At 31.2% G+C, this 20,167-nt stretch overlaps 1 protein-coding gene across 1 annotated transcript in view; it reads left to right on the top strand.

Annotated features, from left to right (window-relative positions):
• Window positions 1-20,167, top strand: part of LOC145943675 (beta-1,4-N-acetylgalactosaminyltransferase bre-4) — a 109,771-nt gene that overhangs the window by 1,481 nt on the left and 88,123 nt on the right. The gene's annotated exons all lie outside the window — the stretch shown is intronic.

The following is a 20,167-nucleotide window of genomic DNA, read 5'->3' as shown; positions in this document are numbered from 1 at the left end:
GGTTGACAATTTTTTTAATAAAAGAAAATCCTACACGGAGAGAATTTTCTCTTAGAATTTACCCGGAAAATCATGGTAATCGTTGGACAATATGGTATAGAAAGAATTTTATGAGAATTTCTCTGATTAATATTTACCACAATAAAAATAATAATATCTATCACAATAAAATATAAAACATGTTTGATTAATTTTACTAAACTGCATGGTAAAATTACTCAAACATGTTTTATATTTTAACGTGTAGATATTATTATGTTTATTGTGATTAATATTAATCAGAGAAATTGTCATACAATTCTTTCCTTACCATATTGTCCCACGATTACCATGATTTCCAGGGTAAATTCTAAGAAAAAATTCTCTCTGTGTACTATCTCAATTTAAAAAAATATTTGTTTAAACTTTTTTTTTAATGTAAAACTTTTCTTTAAAATGCGAGATAAACTGTTGATGGAAAATTTACTTCTTATATAATTTCTATTTAAAATAGAAAACTATTTTTTTAACAAAAAAATATATATAATAAAATTGCAAATGTACAGCTTAAAACAGAATATCTCTTTCATGGAAAAAATCATTTTAAGTTACTGTATATTACATTGACTACACGGAGAATTCTCTTAGAATTTACCCTGAAAATCATGGTAATCGTGGGACAATATGGTATGGAAAGAATTAATGATAAGAATTTCTCTGATTAATATTTATCACAATAAAAATAATATCTATCACAATAAAATATAAAACATGTTTGATTAATTTTATTAAACTGCATAGTAAAATTAATCAAACATATTTTATATTTTATTGTGATAGATATTATTATTTTTATTGTGATAAATATTAATCAGAGAAATTGTCATAAAATTCTTTCCTTACCATATTGTCCCACGATTACCATGATTTCCAGGGTAAATTCTAAGAAAAAATTCTCTCTGTGTACTATCTCAATTTAAAAAAAAATTTGTTTAAACTTTTTTTTTAATGTAAAACTTTTCTTTAAAATGCGAGATAAACTGTTGATGGAAAATTTACTTCTTATATAATTTCTATTTAAAATAGAAAACTATTTTTTTAACAAAAAAATATATATAATAAAATTGCAAATGTACAGCTTAAAACAGAATATCTCTTTCATGGAAAAAATCATTTTAAGTTACTGTATATTACATTGACTACACGGAGAATTCTCTTAGAATTTACCCTGAAAATCATGGTAATCGTGGGACAATATGGTATGGAAAGAATTTTATAAGAATTTCTCTAATTAATATTTATATCACAATAAAAATAATAATATCTACACACTAAAATATAAAAAACATGTTTGATTAATTATACAAAACTGCATGGTAAAATTAATCAAACATATTTTATATTTTATTGCGATAGATATTATTATTTTTATTGTGATAAATATTAATCAGAGAAATTCTCATAAAGTTCTTTCCGTACCATTGTCCTACGATTACCATGATTTTCAAGATAAATTCTAAGAGAAAATTCTCTCTGTGTAGAGTCTTTACTGATATGGAAATGATTGTAAAAGATCGCAAGGAGATTTGAAAAAAATCAAATAATTTTTAATGGGTGGGTAGAAATCAATTTTTAACGCCAACGTTGGCTGGAATGCAACGTCATATAAAGTTTGAAATGCGGAAATTCGAAATTCGCTGTGCATTGTGCAAAGACAATAAACAAATGCCTTTACGTGCACAGTGACCTAAATGCGCGGTAGTACGCTTTTAATCCACGGAGACGAAGTGCACGCGCATCGATAAAAGTCGACAGAGCGAGGACGGAAAGCGTGTTCTACGCTTTTTTTTTCTCCGTAAAAAATAGTTCGCGCCTCATCGCCGAGAGAGTGAATCTTACCCTCCTTATCAAGAGTAGCGTTTCCTTGTTTATTTGAGAGAGGTAAAACTTCGCTTTTCTAGAGAAGAGCGCTTTTAATAAGAAAGTTTAAGTATATAAAGCGTAAAAATTTTTACAGAAAGATACTCTGCATTTTTTATATCAAATATTTTTTTCTGGTTTAAAAACGACGAAAAAGTTATAACCATAATTGTTTTTGTCAATTTATATAAAATTCTTTTTCATATATTTTTTATACTCTCTTTTAAAATTTATAAAAAAATTTATTAAAGTTTCCATGCTTTTTTTGTTGAGACGTTCATAACATTTTAATTTTAATCTATATTTAATATTTCGGTTATTTCCGGCGATCGATGAGATAGATTAGCGATTAAAAATAATCGTACGCATTAATCTCATTATATTTGATTATATGGACAAAGCGTGAAATATCCGGCACGTCTATGTATATGTATTAAATACAACACTGTCTGCTTTTTGCATATTTGCATAAAACGAGACGAATTCTCTATATGCTAATGGAGCACTGTAAATCTCGGTGACGATTATAACATCGGTGTGTTACCATTATGTGTGCGATTCAATACATTATGACAAATTTAATTATCTCTTTCTCTCTCTCTCTCTTTTGTGGACCGGCTGGCCAGGTGAATCGAATTTTGTAACAAATTGTACTTTATTATGTCACGAGTTATTAGTTACGTCCTATGTACAGCAATAATTAATGCCGGTGTGTGTTCGATCGTGCATTTCGTACGGCATTTCGTAGGTAAACAACGAATTTCGATAAATTCCACCCGAATATTATCGCGCAAAACAAAATGTGCATTGCATAATTTTATGTCTCTTATTGATGCATTTAGTATTAAGAATGGATATAACATCAAAAAGATTTAATATATTTAATCGAAATAATTTTATCTTCAGCATTCAATGAGAAAGTATTTTTATAATTTCACAGCAAAATTCAGGATTGTATAAATGGAAATTGGTGAGAAATTAAAAAAATTTCTTTGTATTGTGTGCACATTGAATTTTACATATTGGCGTTTACTCTTGTAGTAACGTGATTCTGTTTAAAAATTAAATTTACGTTGCTGATTGTTTTTATAACGTTGTATGTGTTTTACTTTCGAATAATAAAATAACGCAGATAAAACTTCGTGATTGTTTGTGTTTCATTAAATTTGTTTTACGCATCAAGATTTTTCGGAATAAACGTAATGAAATCTTTTCGCAAGCAAATAAATTTTATTTGTGACATAAATAAATAATTTTCGTTATGCTCTACTTTCGAAATAATAGTAAGTAACGCAGATGGAATTTCGTGATTTTATTAAATTTGTTTTGTCGTGTTTTACACACCATTATCTTTCGAAATAAGCGTAATAATGTCTTTTCGCGAATAAATATATCCTATTTTGCGTCGTAATTAGATAATTATTAGATGCGTTACTCGTTACGATCGATGAACATTCATTGCCGAAGCAACAATAAGCGATCGCTTTCATGACAACTGACCGTGACAACGTCACGGTTATAGTTGCTGGTCGCACATAATGTATTGAAATCGCTCGTAAGATCGTCGAAACAACGGCCGTTATCAGGCACGTGCCTATGATTAATCGTTTGTCTCGATTATTATGTATTGGAAACGTCTGAATCGAACGTCACGTTTGATATTGTCCGAGCGTTTCCCATCGATCCCTCTTCGATATTAACCCGGAATATACTATACAATTACGACCGGTTCTCTCTCGATTCTCGGATGATTCCGATACAACCGCGAATCGCATGATACTCGGCCATTAAAATGTTGTAAATTATTATTCGACCAATATTCTGTGCGTATATACATAAATTGGTTCAGATAACTGCGCTCTCTGTTTTTTCGCAGTTTTCGTTCAAATTATTTTCATATATCGGACATGATTTCAACATTGATTTTTGCCGCGTGGTTCAAATAACATGAAAACATGAGATAGAAACTCGAATTTCACTATGTTTTCTAGAGCATAAACCGAATTTTTTGCGCATTCGTAAGAAAATATCAGTTTATTTTCATAACGATATTATGACGAAAACTCATATTTTTAGTAATTTATTAGTAAATTTAATAATATTGCGCATATTTAACGCACACACACATAAGTACACAGAAAGAGTTTTCTCTTAGAATTTACCCTGAAAATCATGGTAATCGTGGGACAATATGATATGGAAAGAATTTTATGAGAATTTCTCTGATTAATATTTATCACAATAAAAATAATAATATCTATCACAATAAAATATAAAATATGTTTGATTAATTTTACTATGCAGTTTAATAAAATTAATCAAACATGTTTTATATTTTATTGTGATAGATATTATTTTTATTGTGATAAATATTAATCAGAGAAATTCTCATAAAATTCTTTCTATATCATATCGTCCCATGATTACCATGATTTTCAGGCTAAATTCTAAGAGAAAATTCTCCCCGTGTATTATTAAAGCATTCATGCATTTTGTAATTGATTATTTACATTTGATTAATTACATACATTTTTTCATTTACTATTTTTATATATGTTTGCTTTTAAATTTCCATTTTGTTAATATTTTAACCAAACTAAATAGACTACCAAACCAAATAAACAAACTATTACGATATAAAATACCAAACCAAATAAACAAACTATTACGATATAAAATATAAACAATTTTTTATTTCTCCGAAATAAAAAATATAGTTTTATTAAATAAAATAAACATTTTGGCCGACTTTGACGTATATGAGAAAATTGCTTAGAGCGAAAATATTAATACATGCAAACGCATGCAACATTGTCCATTATATCATTGTAGTATCCTCGAGAGAATTTATGTTTTTAATTAATTAATTGCTTGTGACCTTTACAAGGGTGTTATCAGCATCGTATTACTTTATCCACTTTCCTGATCTGACTTTCCTCTCAAACAATGAACATTACAATACATACAATCTTTAATCATTTATTATTTGGGGTATATGTATAATATATCATATAAGTTCTATGAGAAAAAACTTAAATGTATATTGGAATAATTGAAAAATAATTATTAAATATTAATTATTAAAAAATTATTAAATAATGAAGAAAAATTATTCTTGTACAAATTTTCGGATAATATAACAAATAATAGCATTGTTAAAATTTGCAAAAGTTGAAAATAGTTTTAAAAAAATTTCTTTCCGTGCCTCTTTCTTTTACAATAAAACGCCATGTTAGTAAAGTGGATCAATATTGTTTTCTTGTTTCCGTCGTCGACAGAGAACTCGCTTCCACGGTTGCTTCGACGTAATTTAATCAGGGATGCAATTCCATCGAAGAGAACCGACTCGTGTCGAACCGACAGACAAGGAAAGTTTGCCTTGACGGAGGATTACTTAATCACGGAACTTATCTCTCTCCCTCCCCCACTTCTGTTTTTTTGAATAGTCTATCTTTTCTTTTCGTGGCACAAAAAATTAAGCATACACAAGAGAGCTCGAATCGCATTTGTTAACAATAATGTTTTTGCAACTGAAAGCTACCGACTTGATATAATTCGCGAACGTAACAAAGACGGGCACTGCAATCCATCGTTGTTATTTCTCGCAGATGTAGTGCTTGACACTTTGGCATAATTGATATCTCTCGCTAGCTATTATGACGTAGCGATTGAAGGAGTTGTGTTATGTTCTTATGAGAAGTGAATTAATCTCGTGAATTATTAGTCTGTAGATAGAGCTTTTATATAATATAGAAAAGCATTATAACTGACTTTTACAATTACGAGATTCAGTAAATCATAAAATTTATTTGTCTATTTATTTATTATTATGTAATGGAAATGTTCTTTTTTTCTTATAAGTTTTGGTCAAGAATTTTATAAGAATAATATATATAACGTTATATAATTGATTAATAATAATAAATATGTAATTATATATTATATATATATATATATATTTATTTATTTTAGTAACAATTAAATATATCAAATATCAAGAATATGGTTATAGTATATTATAGTTATATTTTTGTTTAACTTTTCTTGATCAATTTATTTTTCTCGCGAATTTTTCTCCAGAAACATATCACAGCCTTGACTTCGGGGTTTTTTCAATTTCTATTCTTCGAATCCATAAGGGATTCGAGAATTCCTTCATTCAATCTCAGAGTTGACTTTGCCGATATACGGCTAACCTACCTATTTTTGCATATAGTTTATACATAAAGGAGCTTTTCTCCTAGCGCGATTTCAATTTTGATCGATTACTTTTCTCGGTCCTCTGCTGCTACTTTTGTAGTCTTGAGTTATCCGAACATTTAAATATGTAGAGGGAACAGTATATTGTCAAAAATACGCCTCCATCGAAACATTGTATACGTTTATATCAAATAACATCGAGATTTTTTAAAGCACACTCGATTATCTGACAGCTAAATATTTGAGATACATTCTTTGCCTCGTGTCCTTTCTCGAATTAAAGATGTTAAAATTATTTCAAGTGGTTTATATATTCTCGATTAGAAGATTAATTTTTGATTTTTTTATTACAATTTAAAATATTTTTTATAACATTTTTAAAGATATATTATAGATAAATCTCAGAAAGTTTTTTTAAAAATTATTACGGAAACGCTGTATAATTGCAATATCCTTCGTATTTTCGTTTGCTCACGGAATTTCGCAAGATTCAAAGATTTGTAAGATAAAGTAAAATATAAATATATCACATCATCTCTCTCTCTCTCTCTCTCTTTCTCTCTCTATACTGCCGGTGGAAAGTAATTAGAAGTTCATTACGCGTCTATTGTTGCGAAAAACTTTTCTACGGTGAGAGAGATTACGTCAGGATTCTTCCATTGCCGAGATCGCGTTTCCAACATTTTCCGTATTAGTGTTAATTTTTTTCCCCTTAACGAAAGATGCTGGGTAAGGGAAACGTGGAGAAACTCGATCGACCCTTGAACTTTTCCGCGATTACATGTGCGTCTTCTCGCCGACTCTCGCAGTGCTATTACGAGTTTAGCATGAACAACTTGTCGAGAAGGAGGACTAATCTATAAATGTATGCACGATTTTTTTTACGCCGACAAACTAGATACGATGAAAAATAAATACAAATAAAAAGAGCTAATTTATTTTTCATTTGTATAAACTCTTAAATTATTTACGATGTATGTTACAAACATATGTTATGGTAGAATGAATATTGTATAATTTAAAAATTAATATTGAATAATTAAATAATTTGTATACACACAGATGTTGAACAATTAGGAAAGGAATTAATTTCTTAATTTCTGAAGTAATTAAATTGTGGAAATATGTTTTCTCAGTTTTTTATCACTATATATATATTGTATAAATAATTCTTATTTACTTTCGCATAATTTATCGCTTTTTATTGTAATCTTTTTACGCAAAACTAATGGTTAATCATCGTAAAGAGCAAGACAGTCGAAGTTGAACAAAGGCTTGCTCTATCAAAAATTGATAAAGCGGAGGATGAGAGTGTAACAGGCGAGTGGACGTTCACCCGATATCGCGCCTCCATTGCAGCAAAATAGGAAGATATAATTAACATAGAAATTTCCTTGGAAATTTCCATCTAAACCACGGTATTCTTTCGCAAGTTTGTCAATATATTCCCGACAAACTTGCGAGTTCGCCGTTCAGGAAATTCAGACAGAAGATTCAGATTAAGTGCGCGGAAAGTTTTTTAAGGGCCGTTAACAGGAAATTACAAGACTATATATGTTAACAAGATAGCAATAAATAAAAAATAAACAAAAAAAGAATAAGAGATACGAGAGCATTTATGATCGGAGAGGAGAAAATATTAATAGCAACTTTTGTGCCTTAATAGTTGTTTGTCGAGGATGATATACATATATCCATATTCAGGTTTAATTATTTATTTGTGCGTATTTAAAAGTTTGAAAAAATGAACGGTAACTTTCGTCTTATACTATAAAAACGCAGAAAGTATGTGGACCATTAAAGAAGGAAAAGAGGGGCGTTTCGTTTGTGCGGGGTTGATGGATACGCAATACGTGTCTAGCGTTACGATAAACGAAACTCGCAAAAGTATTCGCGAAATATTACTCCGGTCGGGTATGCACAGTTTTTCCCGAGTTTTCCAATAGAAATGTTCGTTCGCCTGTCACGTCCTCTCGCTTCCGGCGATGAAACCTTGGTCGCTTGAATCGTTTTTATTTTAAGAACAATAAGAGATCATTCTCTTTAATGTGCGCTGAATTTCGCATGAGTTATCTTAAAATTTTTCCCTCTTAAAATTAGTATATTAAAATAGATCTAATGTGACGTATTAAAACACGTATTAGTAGTAGAAATAATAATAAATTTATTTAAAATATTTATTTCAATGTGTGTGTGTGTATGTCACATAATATCACAGCATTTTTTTTTTTTTTTTTAAACAATTGCCGTCAGATTGTAAATTATAAAACAATTTTGTTGCTTTATTTTATTTCTATTATTTTATCGCTCGTATTACTTCAAAAGCTTCCAAATATTTCGTATTATCAATTTTGTCTGTCTTCGACATTTAATCGGAAATAAGCGCAGAATTGTATTTCCTGTGTATTCAGAAATATATTGTACCTCGTTCCCTTCATTATATTATAAGCGTCGATTTTATTTCGACATAAAAGAAAAAAAGTTTCGTCCGCATTGAAGCGCATATTTATGGTAATACATAAAATTCGTTGATGCGTGCTCAGATACACGAAAACAGGGTATACAAGCAGGAGGATCAGTTAACAATCTTTCGCTCGTTTGTGCGGCGGTAAGCGCGACGGACATTATTAGTTCCGGGCCGGAGGCGGAAATGCCCCCGAATTCCCCATTGTTCCGCCGTTGCAATTATCTGACCTCTCCACCCTCTTCCTCTCTTTTCGACCACCCTCTTCCGACGCGCCGGTCACATACATACACGTAGGCCTGATATCAACCTGGCCTGGTAATTCGTCGCGAACAGTGCCATTTAATCAGGGGCCCGTTCGCCTAATTACATAGTCATTGACAACTTCCCTCTCCGATCGAAATCTCTCTTTCCGAATTTGCGTTCAATCGTCTTCCGATTATTGATCGTCTAAAAAATGATACGGCTTCTAAAGAAATAATTCCCTCTTGATATCGACAACTGCTTCGAACGATACACATATGTATATGTTGGCGTTCATAAATAAAAATCTGAATTTGGCGATATTGAGCAATAAAGAAATAAATCGAGCAAATTGAATCTGATCTTTTAAATATAAATTAACAATTTCAATATTTTATAATTATATTTATTTAATATTCCACATGCGTATATGTATATAATTATATAAAATAAGTATAATCTTATGATTATACACAATTAGCAATTAGGTTTAATAATTAAAAATATGTAATAATATAAATATAAAAATAGCTGTAAAATGCATATAACATTAAAATATGAATTATCTCTGGCTTATGAAATGGGGAGGGAATTAAATTTAAATTTAAAGAAATTAAAATTTGGCAATAAAATGAAATTATGCGAATAAGATGAAATTGCGCGATGAGACAAAAGTTTGGCAATAAAATTAAATTTATTTGACATTTATTTCTTCGTGATAAAATAACGCAAGTTAGCAGCAAAGATACGAGAAAATATAGAAGGCAAACTCTCGAAAGTTAGAGTTGAAGATCATTTCCTTGGTGAAGCGATATATTTCCGAATTTATGAACGCTTCACACTGTACAATATCCCATGGCGCTCTTACAGAGAAGGATATGTGTTCCGCGTATTCTCCAAATGTAATTCTCCAAACAATCGGACTCTTGAATTACTTGTTGGTAACAGTGAACTGTTAATTTATTACTAAATATAGTGCCCACTGAATTATGTAACATTGACTGGTGTTTATTACCAGTTTCAAACCAGTTCCGTAAACCGTAAAGCGTTGATTATATGGAAGTGCTTACATGAGTAAAGGGTTGTCACAAAATAGCGTGGGCACTTTTACATAATTTTTTTCTATATTCATCATATTGCGATTCACTATTTATCTTATATAATTATTTAGAAACAGTACTTTTTTAACATATTTTATAATATAATTTATAGTAATCTATCATACTTTTTGCATAAAATTCTTAATAATTAATTTTATTTTATTATTTTGGGAGAATTTATAAAAGCAGTTTATTTTTGGAAGAAAGAGAGTTTCTTATTCGCAATTTCTTCGACGAATTCATACTTTCACGTTCATTATACAATGCTTTATGATGTTTGCGCTTTATTACAAAAATATCATATTTATATATTTTTTAATGCTATTTTTAATGCAATAGTTAGAATTTAATTAAAAGGCGAAAGCTGTATTTTCTATAGAATTGGTTCTGCCTAACGCGGAATTAATTTCAACAGAATTTCGCGTTCTATGAAGCAAGAATGGCTCTGCGAAATGCAGAAAAGTGGCTGCCTGCAATGGTTATATATATTGTTAATTATAATATTGTTATCAGGGACATTCGAGACGAAACGATACTCACTCGCGGGATTATATTCACGTATATGTAGCCAAAGGGATCTTTGGCTACATATACGTGAATATAATCCCGCGAGTGAGTATCGTTTCGTCTCGAATGTCCCTGATAACAATATAATTCTGGCTTGCTTTTCTCCCTAGGGGAACGCAAACTCGGATTATACTGAAACCGCGGACGTAGATTTTCTCGAAAAGCCCTATTCTCAGCCTTTTCATGGACAAACTCACTGCTTTATGTTTAACTGCAAAATCATTTTCGGGCCAAAAAGGTTTTGCTTAGCTAGCAAGCGCTCCATTGGTTTATCTTGATAGAAAAGTATTATTCGCGGTTTAATTTAGACATTTTCATTGTCAAATGAGGAAAAGAGAGAGAGAGATCATTTTCGTTTAGTAGTTATAAAATATATTGCTTAATATCTATAATTCATATTGTTTAATATCTATAATTTTTAAATCAATGAGCTATGTGTCTCCATATTTACGAGATATATTTTTAAATTTTATATTTGATTAACGTTTGGTATTTATTTTTATTAAAAATTTTATAATTAAACGTGAGCTTTAAATTATTTATAGATGTATTCAATATTATTGAATAGATTTAGTTTGAAATTGTTTTAATCACCATGATATGTATAATTAAAAAAAAATAAAAAGATAAATTAACTGTCCGTTTCGAAAGAAAATTTATTTTAGATTTTTAATTCGAGATACTGAATCGATATTTGCGTCACTAAAGATTGAATAGAAAAAAATGTCGAAAGTATTTAGCTGCAAAAAATTGCACGAGACATTCTCTGCATCACCGAGTGAAATTAATATTGAGCAAAATGCAATCAGCCTTGCGAATGAAATAAAATTTATTGAAGTGCAGCAGACGGAGAACAGGACGGGTATATGCTATATGCGAGGTTTAAACGAAACCTACGTTACGTTCTCCCAGGCCTCTTTATATTTTCCAGGACGCGCACAGTCGTCCAAAAGCCGCTTTTCCATTCGCTCGTTCTGAATGGAGGGAGCCTCCTTATTCGCTCACACAGACCACCCACACAGAAACGATGAAGCAAGTTGTGCTCTGCACAAACCAGACTATTTCTATTGTATCACTGGCAATTTCGGTAGCCAAGCCAGTAGAGAGATAAATATTACATTTTTATATATTATTGTATATCGAGTTTCTTGGTATGATCTACCAGACGTCGGATGTTTTTTTCTTTTTTATCTACATGTTCTTTGACGAAATTGGAATCGACATCTTTTCTTGATACAATTTCTGTTAGAAATGCTTTACTGTTCTGGAATATTGTAATTTTCAAAGTTAAATATGATCATACACAGAGATTTTTTTAAATATTTAGCAAAATACTCATTTTTGTGATTTTTCGCAAAGTTTTAAGAATATAAATAATTTTTTTAATAAGAAACAGGTATATTGTATTATTATAATAAATTTAATTTCGTGGTTATATATAAATATTAGCATAATATATAAAAATATCAGATTTTAATTACCATCTATCTATTTGTTGAAAGAGAGAGGGGTGGGAATAAATAAATCAGATAACGAGAAACGTCTCTCGTTTCTGGTGAATTATTATTATTGCCACGATAATGGAATGAGAGAAGCTTGTTTAAGAAGGCGGCTTCTCGAAATGTATAATATGTCCGTACACTAATCTGTATTCCTCACGTTTTACTAACAAGGATATGACATGGTATTATAGTTACTGTACGTACAGAGAGAACATATATAAATCGGAAAATGCGATGTGTGTATGTACGCATATACATATGTATGTATCACATCTAACGAGCATCTACAAGAAACAGAGCGAGCAATCTTAGAAATAGTTGTACAGAGCTATCGCAAATATCATTTACAATCCGTCGATATTCATTACTTATTTACTGACGTTATTGCATATATATAATATTAATGTAAGCAAAAAGGTTTTAATATACAATATAAAAAATGTCGCAATTTTTGCCGACTGCAGTGTAACAATTTTAGCTGAATTACATTTTTCTTGTAGAAAAAGATATATTAATAATATATTCGCGTATTATATATGATTAATAATTATATCAGATAATTAATAATCGTATAATCACAACAGAAAATACAATTAATTATACTTATTATGATAATACAAAGAATTATTTATTTTAAATATTAATTTTATATATATATGAACTTTCTAAAATTATATTTTTCATCTATCAGTTTTATCCGAATAATTCACAGCATTCAGGTAAAACATTATCCAATATTATAAATTTATAGTGAACTCGCGAGCTCGACGTTGGAAAGTATAAATGGACCGAATCAGTAGTCTTTCTAAATAATAATAACTTGTGTGTTATTCGACGACACGTCGCTTAATGTACAATCCGTCTCTGCTCATTAATATCCCATTGATACAACACGAATGGCATTAATATTGATTGATGGAAAAAGAGGAACTATAATGTGCCCGACATTGAATTACGCGTCGTATTCATACGCGTATAATTATAAACGCTCCGCGTTATTCGACAATCGGGCGTCTAATTACCGACCTGACGATCATTATGTCCCGTAATGATTCGTCGCGCGGAGGTAATGATAACGGGAGTTTCGTGGGAGGATACCATGGGGCAGAGGGAAGAGAGTGGAGTGTTTTGTCTTAATAGTAATAATCCCATCGTGGTCAAACGGTGCATTGCAACGCAAATTATGCGTTGTACGATGTCGACCGATCGACGATCTCGCATTCGCGTTTGCTCTTTCCCCGCGCGGCTCCTCGTCGCGATTCCATGCCCGCAATGACCGCGGTTATGTGGCAACGACCTCTATTTTCGATCGTAACTACCGCACGTGACGTAAGATATTGCACGATCCTGTGTAATTGCGATTTCACATAACACAGTTTTAATCGTTTAACCGCCGCGATTGACAACACAAATGCATACATTGTCTGCAGTAATATTGACATAAATATTTTCCTCGTCTCTTTTTTTTAAGGAGGAATAATATACGATTTTTTCGAACAGATATAACCATAAAATATTTTCAAATATTAATACCGTGACAAAAAGTGTGCGAAAATATTTATATTACACTTTGATATTATATCGATATTAAATGTAAATTTTAAGAAAAAATTGCGAGTTGTATATTAATTTTTAATAGGTTAAAGCAAATTTATACAGCGTACTTTAAAGGGTCATTTCGAATGAACCGATCGGAGAAGAGAAATTAATTATGCAAGCGGCGGAGTTTATGGAAAAATGATTATTTTCGCGAAATAATAAAGTAGCGAATAACCGGTAAAAGCGAAGCTCTAGCTTATAATTGATGCATTTCACTTGGTATAATTGATCCGGGATGATCATCGCGAGTCCGCTTTTAGTTGCATAATGAGACACGCGTGGAATGGAATGTATAGGCCGAGATTAATATGTATCACCATAGAGGTTGATTTCCTACATACGTAGAAAATGCTGCATCAGGTAGATTGATAAAGGAATATATTATGCGGGTATATGTTTTGCAAATTACATACATCGTGGCATATTTAATATTCGTGCAGATATTTTTTCCATTTGCATAATTGAAACAAGAGAAATGAATCTCTTATTTCAAATTAGCTAAACTCGGCTAAACTTCTATTGGATGTCATTTGAAATAAAGAATAAATATTATAGGGAAAGATGACTGTTATTATATGATATAGAAATATATGAACATAGAAATTATAAATATTTAAAATTATAATATAAAGAAATTTAATTGTATTTATTATATATTGAATTCTATAAATTAATCAAAAGTATTGAAGCATTCTTTAAGTTAGGGTTTCAAATAAATAAATGAATTAAAAAATTGATCTTTTTGTCAACTTTTATTAATTTTATTTTATTTGAAATTTTACTATATAGATTTTACTATAGATTTGCTTCAGAATATATCTAACATATAAAAAATTTAAATGGCACAATTAATTTAAATATCTATATTAAAATAATACTCTTTTCTCTCTCTGTGACATTTTTATTCCTTTTTTAAAAAACAAACTATTTCGTTCTATCATTGAAAGCGTCCATTAGCAAAATACATCGAACGGCACTTAAGTACTTTTCGATAAGAATTGATCGCAGCTCGGAACTCTTAATTACATTACTGATTGACTTCCTGTGACCGCTCATTCTTCCGCATTTCGCGAGTCGATCAATGTGAGAATTCGCGATAAGTGTTTCCACCTGCTACTCGATACATCAAGCCGTAAAACAAACGAATTGATTTGATTGCTTAATGAGATTAATTACAGCTTAACTACTTTTCCCTAATTATAGTTCCACATAGACATAGAGAATCGCTTCAATTGAGATTCATATATTAATTAACGTTTTATGAAATTAAATCTTATCAATATATATTTCTTATATTTTCGTATAATATATTCCTTCATATCGAGATCTTCTGGTAATTAAAATATATATTATATACAGAAAATTGGGGTTAAACTAATATTAAAAACACAAAACCCAATAAATTATATTCTTTTTGTTCGCATAATAAATTTCTTCGTCAATCTTCTGATAATAATTAATTTCTATTTTTACAAGGGAGCAGGGAAATTGGTTAAGATAAAATTAAAATTATTCGACATCGGTAAAATCGAAGATTAAGATTAATTAATATAAATTGTTCTTTATTTGTATAATACATTTTAATCAATTCTTTAATAACTATAAATTTCTATTTATGTATTATATATATGTATGTATAAATGAACTGAAAATCAATTTAATCAGAATTAAAATTTTTTAATGAATTTTATTTTATTTAATAATGACAATTCTTGTGATTAAAAATACAAATATTTTTCTAAAGTCTTCTATTTTTATCATGAAGAATATACGTTCTTATTATCAAGATAACTTTCTTCTACCTTTTTACCAACGTTTACAAAGTTTGTGCGTTACTCTTGTGACAACGGAATAAAGAGATTGTTTCGGTTTCCGGCCTTATCTGACTATCTCGAAAAAGGTTCCGAGTGTAAATTGGCCTGCCTCCAAGATACCTCGTCAGCAACCGGGGGTTTAAAAAGGGTGGCAAACGGAAGCAGAGTGGGTGGAAGCGTAGATACTCGAGTGCGAATATATATTTTTCCCTTATCAGTTTTTACACAGAGAAAACGCTCGAATGCTCGCACACATGACCGGTTCCGGGGTCGATGGCCGATTTTAAAGCCCGTATTACACGGATCAGCCAGATATTTTGTAAGACAAGTCCAAAGAAGACCGCTGTCGAGACGGTTCATATGTACTTGTATGTACATCGCGGCTAGATAAGAAAATTTAAAGGGAAAAAGTTATGCTCTATGTATGTAGGTGTACAGAAAACAATAGAAATTCTTGCATTACGCCTCATTCTTACTTTTTTCAAGCATCAAAATATTATTTATTATTATTTCATGTGTGTTCAAAATTTGTTATTGGCGTAATTTCGAGTCATTTAATTTTTCGTACTTAGAAAAGAGTGTAAGATCTCTTTTATTCGAGTGTGTATATTTTTTGAAACCTTTAATTCGGCCAATCTTTATTTTCTTTGAAATTTTAAGAAAAAAATTGGTTTCAAAAAAATTTTAATGATTCGTGTTATTATAAATTAAAAGGATAGCGGTTTCACAAAGACAATATTCTAATAGCGGATTTCTAAAGACTTGGGGGTTTGATCGAAGCAAACACCGGCGCGAATTCGCGGAGAATGAAAAGCGGATGCTTGTCCGATATCTCGACGTTTCTTGAAAACGTTATTCCTATAGCACTTGCTCTAAATAATCGTCAGAATTAACAAAAGCACTCGTGCTAATTGCGACGGTAATTGTAGTTGCGGAAATTGTGTGCAGAACAAACTCTTTTCCTCTCGTCTCGTTTCACGAAGATTGAAATTACAGACTGAGCTAATACAACGAGTAATATTCTTGTGAAATTCGTTACAGCAATTACTGATATGAGAATGAAAAACAAGCTTTTTCTTCTTATGATGGCTAATTGTAATGTTGGAAAGACGCGTAATTTTATATATAAAAGAAATATATATATAAGATTTATAAGATATTTATAAGATATAAGATTTTATATATAAGAAAATAAAAAAACAATTTTTATTCTGTTGCCACAATAAGTGCAATTCTCTCAAGAATAATTAATATTATTTCGCATTATGAAAAATAAAAGCTATCATAAAGTAAAAAATGACAATTATACGCGATAAATAGAAATATGTAATTTTATATAAATTTTATACATATATATATGTGTAGTATTTAATTATAGAAACTGATAATTCAATAACAACAAACACTAATAATAATAATAATGAAACAACATAACAGATAATATAATAATTAACATTTAATAACAATATGTAATTAAATATTAAATTATATCATCTAAACATAATTAAAAGAAAAAATTGACGACATATAATGCGCGTACACATAGAAAGAGGTACATGAATCCCAGTTAGAGGAAATTACCTGGCTCCAAGAAAATTGTTAAACCGGGCCGCGAGTTTGTTAGATCGTTACGGCTAGCAAACGAGCTCGGAATGTTGCATTAAAAGTGGAAGCGGTCGGGGCTTTGCGTGGAGCTTGATTTAAAGTGGCGGATGTCAGGTTGCATTGTCTCTTCCGTGCGGTACGACAGAGGTGCTAGCCCTGCGCCTCAAGGTGCATTCCGCCTCTCTGCTCTTCACACTTAACACCCCGGTCATGCATAATACAACGCGTGCATATAATACTAGCAGTGCTGTATATCGTCACTTCTTACGAATCCCATAGACTTATACTTTTATCGTTGTTTCTTCTCTTATCGCCATTTTATATATCCATCTACACTTTTGCCTGTTTCTACCAACGTCGGTTTAACTTTATCTTTGTCTCTTTTTAAGAATGTATCTGAAAAGAGACAAAAATATAGTTTAACCGGAGGTTAAAGTTAACCGACGTTGGTAGAAACAGGCCTTTATTATAAAAAGTTCTAACAAACTTGTTTACGCATAATTTATGTGTTTGCGAGTACTGAATTAAGAGAGAGCCTAAATTTGCTACAATATTTTATTTATTTCACATATATGCTTGATAATCTTTTTACGAGAATTTTTTCGAATTAAAAATTATAAAAAATTGTATCAATTAGATTGACTTCTAAATTGTCTTTATTAAGCCCCAGGGTTGTATATAAATGCAAAGTTTTCCCTAACTCTCTTTCGAGAAACGTATTTTTGCGCTCATATTCGTTCTGGACCGTTCGGGAATTGAGGAAAATTCAATATCAAGAAAATTATTGTGTTCGACCTGAGATCGGATAAGAGAGGCAGTAGAACCAAAGTAAATACAGACCTGGCATCTGAAGAAGGTGCACCGGACGCGAAGTGAATATTCCCGTGAGAACTTCACCGCGCGCGCGGGCGGTATCTAAGTCTCGTCGCGTCGCATCGTCGGCGTTTCACGACGTTCGAAGATACATCGAGTGGATAGTTGCGTGCGCGGTTACATTAATTATACGTCACGGAAAAGTACGCAACCGCGGTTCTACGCAAAAAGAAGAAAAAATCGACGATACCGCTATTTTCGTCTAATGGGAAATAAAGATGCGTCGTTATGTCGAGATGTGATAACGATCCCTTAACTCTCCCGGACGTCATCAAATAGAAGCGAAAACTAATCGAAGAAATTCTAAAGTTATATAAGACGACGAATTAAAACTTTGATTTTGTTCAGAATTTTAATGTGAGTGTAACGAGAAGAGAGTAATGACTCAATATATTCTACTTAATTTTTCCTCAAATTTCTAACGATTCGAGGAGCCCTTCATGATTATAAACTAGGCCTCAGTCAATAAACTCTCGTATTAACTTTCTTTCATATTAAAAAATATTTTTAATTATTATATTTATCAAAATATGTCATATTAACAAAAATATATTCTTTCTCTTTATTCTTCATTTCTATAACACATTATAGAATCAGGTAGTAGGAAACTGCGATGTTTAAAATACCTCTGCTGCACACGCACGTAACAGTACAAAACGGTATACCGTTGATTAAATCAATCTTCCCACATTCGCGATTCGCACTCACCTTTGTAATTAATCGTGCAAATGAAGTTTCTGTCGGGACGCGTTTTTTTTTTGCCATTTCGTCTTGCCGTTTAATTACGGCCGGTTGGAAATGCTGTCTGGGACGTCGTCTGGGACGCCGGCTTCTCTAACTGCGCGCGAGATCTTGCAGAGATATGTCAAATGCATTCGCGGAACGTGGAACAGGAGGCTTTTCGTCGCGAAGCGCGGCCGCGATAATCGCGATAAGCCACGCACTTCCGCGTGACATAAATAAAGCGAACATAAGTTCTCGCCGTCGACGCGAGATGTATCGATTAAGTCATTAAACTCGCTCGTAAATCTAACTAATCTCAGTCCGGAATTTTTTTCAACCTCGATACATCTTAATCTTCCCAAAGTCCGATTGTTCCCATTCGAGTATTATGTCAAACTTTTTTATTAATTTTTTTATATATAAAAATAATTTTATATTTTTCTTTTCTTCTCGATTGACTTTTTTTTTGTTTTTAACACGCTTTTTTATATAAAAAAAAACGTGTATTTTGTATGCGTTTTTATTATAATTTTAATATTTTAATATTTTATTTTAATATTACCTTCTCTCTTTTTTGCTCAACGTCAACAATCTCGAAAATGACGGAAAACTAATAGCTGTCTCCGGCCGTGACGGACAGTATGCATCAATGACGAAAAGTTTTATGGAGGCCGAGCTCGTTCGCTCGTTATTAATCAGTGGAGCAAAAACAGGAGTTGCGCAAACAATAAACGCGCGTAACGTGGGGCAGCAGGAGGAAAAAGGTCGGGGGCCGCACAGATTTCGTGTACGAAATAGCTACGCACATTTGATATTTAGCACGGTTATAGTTTCATGTCAACGGACGGGGAAGTTGACGTTGTAGCTTGAAGCGAACGTGCAATTGCATTTTGTTTGCGTTAGAAAACGTGCCAGGTCGACCGTTCTATGGCTGACGATGAGAAAATTGGGAATGGCCTATATCTTTTTTTATTACCTACTGTGTCTGGGTGAAGAGAAAAATATGTGTCGGATAAAAATTGAAATATGTAACTAAACCCGTACCGTTTTGATTGACTGAATGAATATTTAGGAGAATATAGGCGAGAGATGAAAAATTTTACCGTACGGTCTGTCCAATATTATCTTTGTGAAAATTTATATACGCAGATTACGTCGAAACCAATTCTGCGTGTGTGTTCTCGCTCTCTTTTTAAATAAAATATTAAAATATCAAATATATAATAATATTCAAATCATTAAGCTGAAAATTGAAAATAATTAGTCCGTCGTTACATGATTAAATTTTTAGCGTTTAATTATAAATTATAATTTGCGATGAATTTAATTTTAAACTATTCAGATGAAACTTGTGTAGCTTTCTTCTTTTAAATGGACTTAGTTTTACAAAATTTCAGGTTGACACTTAATTAAGAAAATACACATTTACATAGTATTACAAAGTCGTGATAGCGTTGTTTAATCAAATTTTTAAGCAAAGAAATTTAAAACAAAGTATTCGAAGAAGAAAATATTGACTTTTACTGCGTTTTATAATTAACACTAGCATCGGTGTGGTTCGTCAGGGACTTTAAATGC

The sequence above is a fragment of the Prenolepis imparis genome, unplaced genomic scaffold (assembly GCF_030444845.1).
Source record: "Prenolepis imparis isolate NDT839.2.m4 unplaced genomic scaffold, iyPreImpa1.0 SCAF_12, whole genome shotgun sequence".
NCBI lineage: Eukaryota > Metazoa > Arthropoda > Insecta > Hymenoptera > Formicidae > Prenolepis > Prenolepis imparis.
Note: the sequence above shows the minus strand (reverse complement) of the source record. Positions and strands in the feature narration are given on the sequence as shown.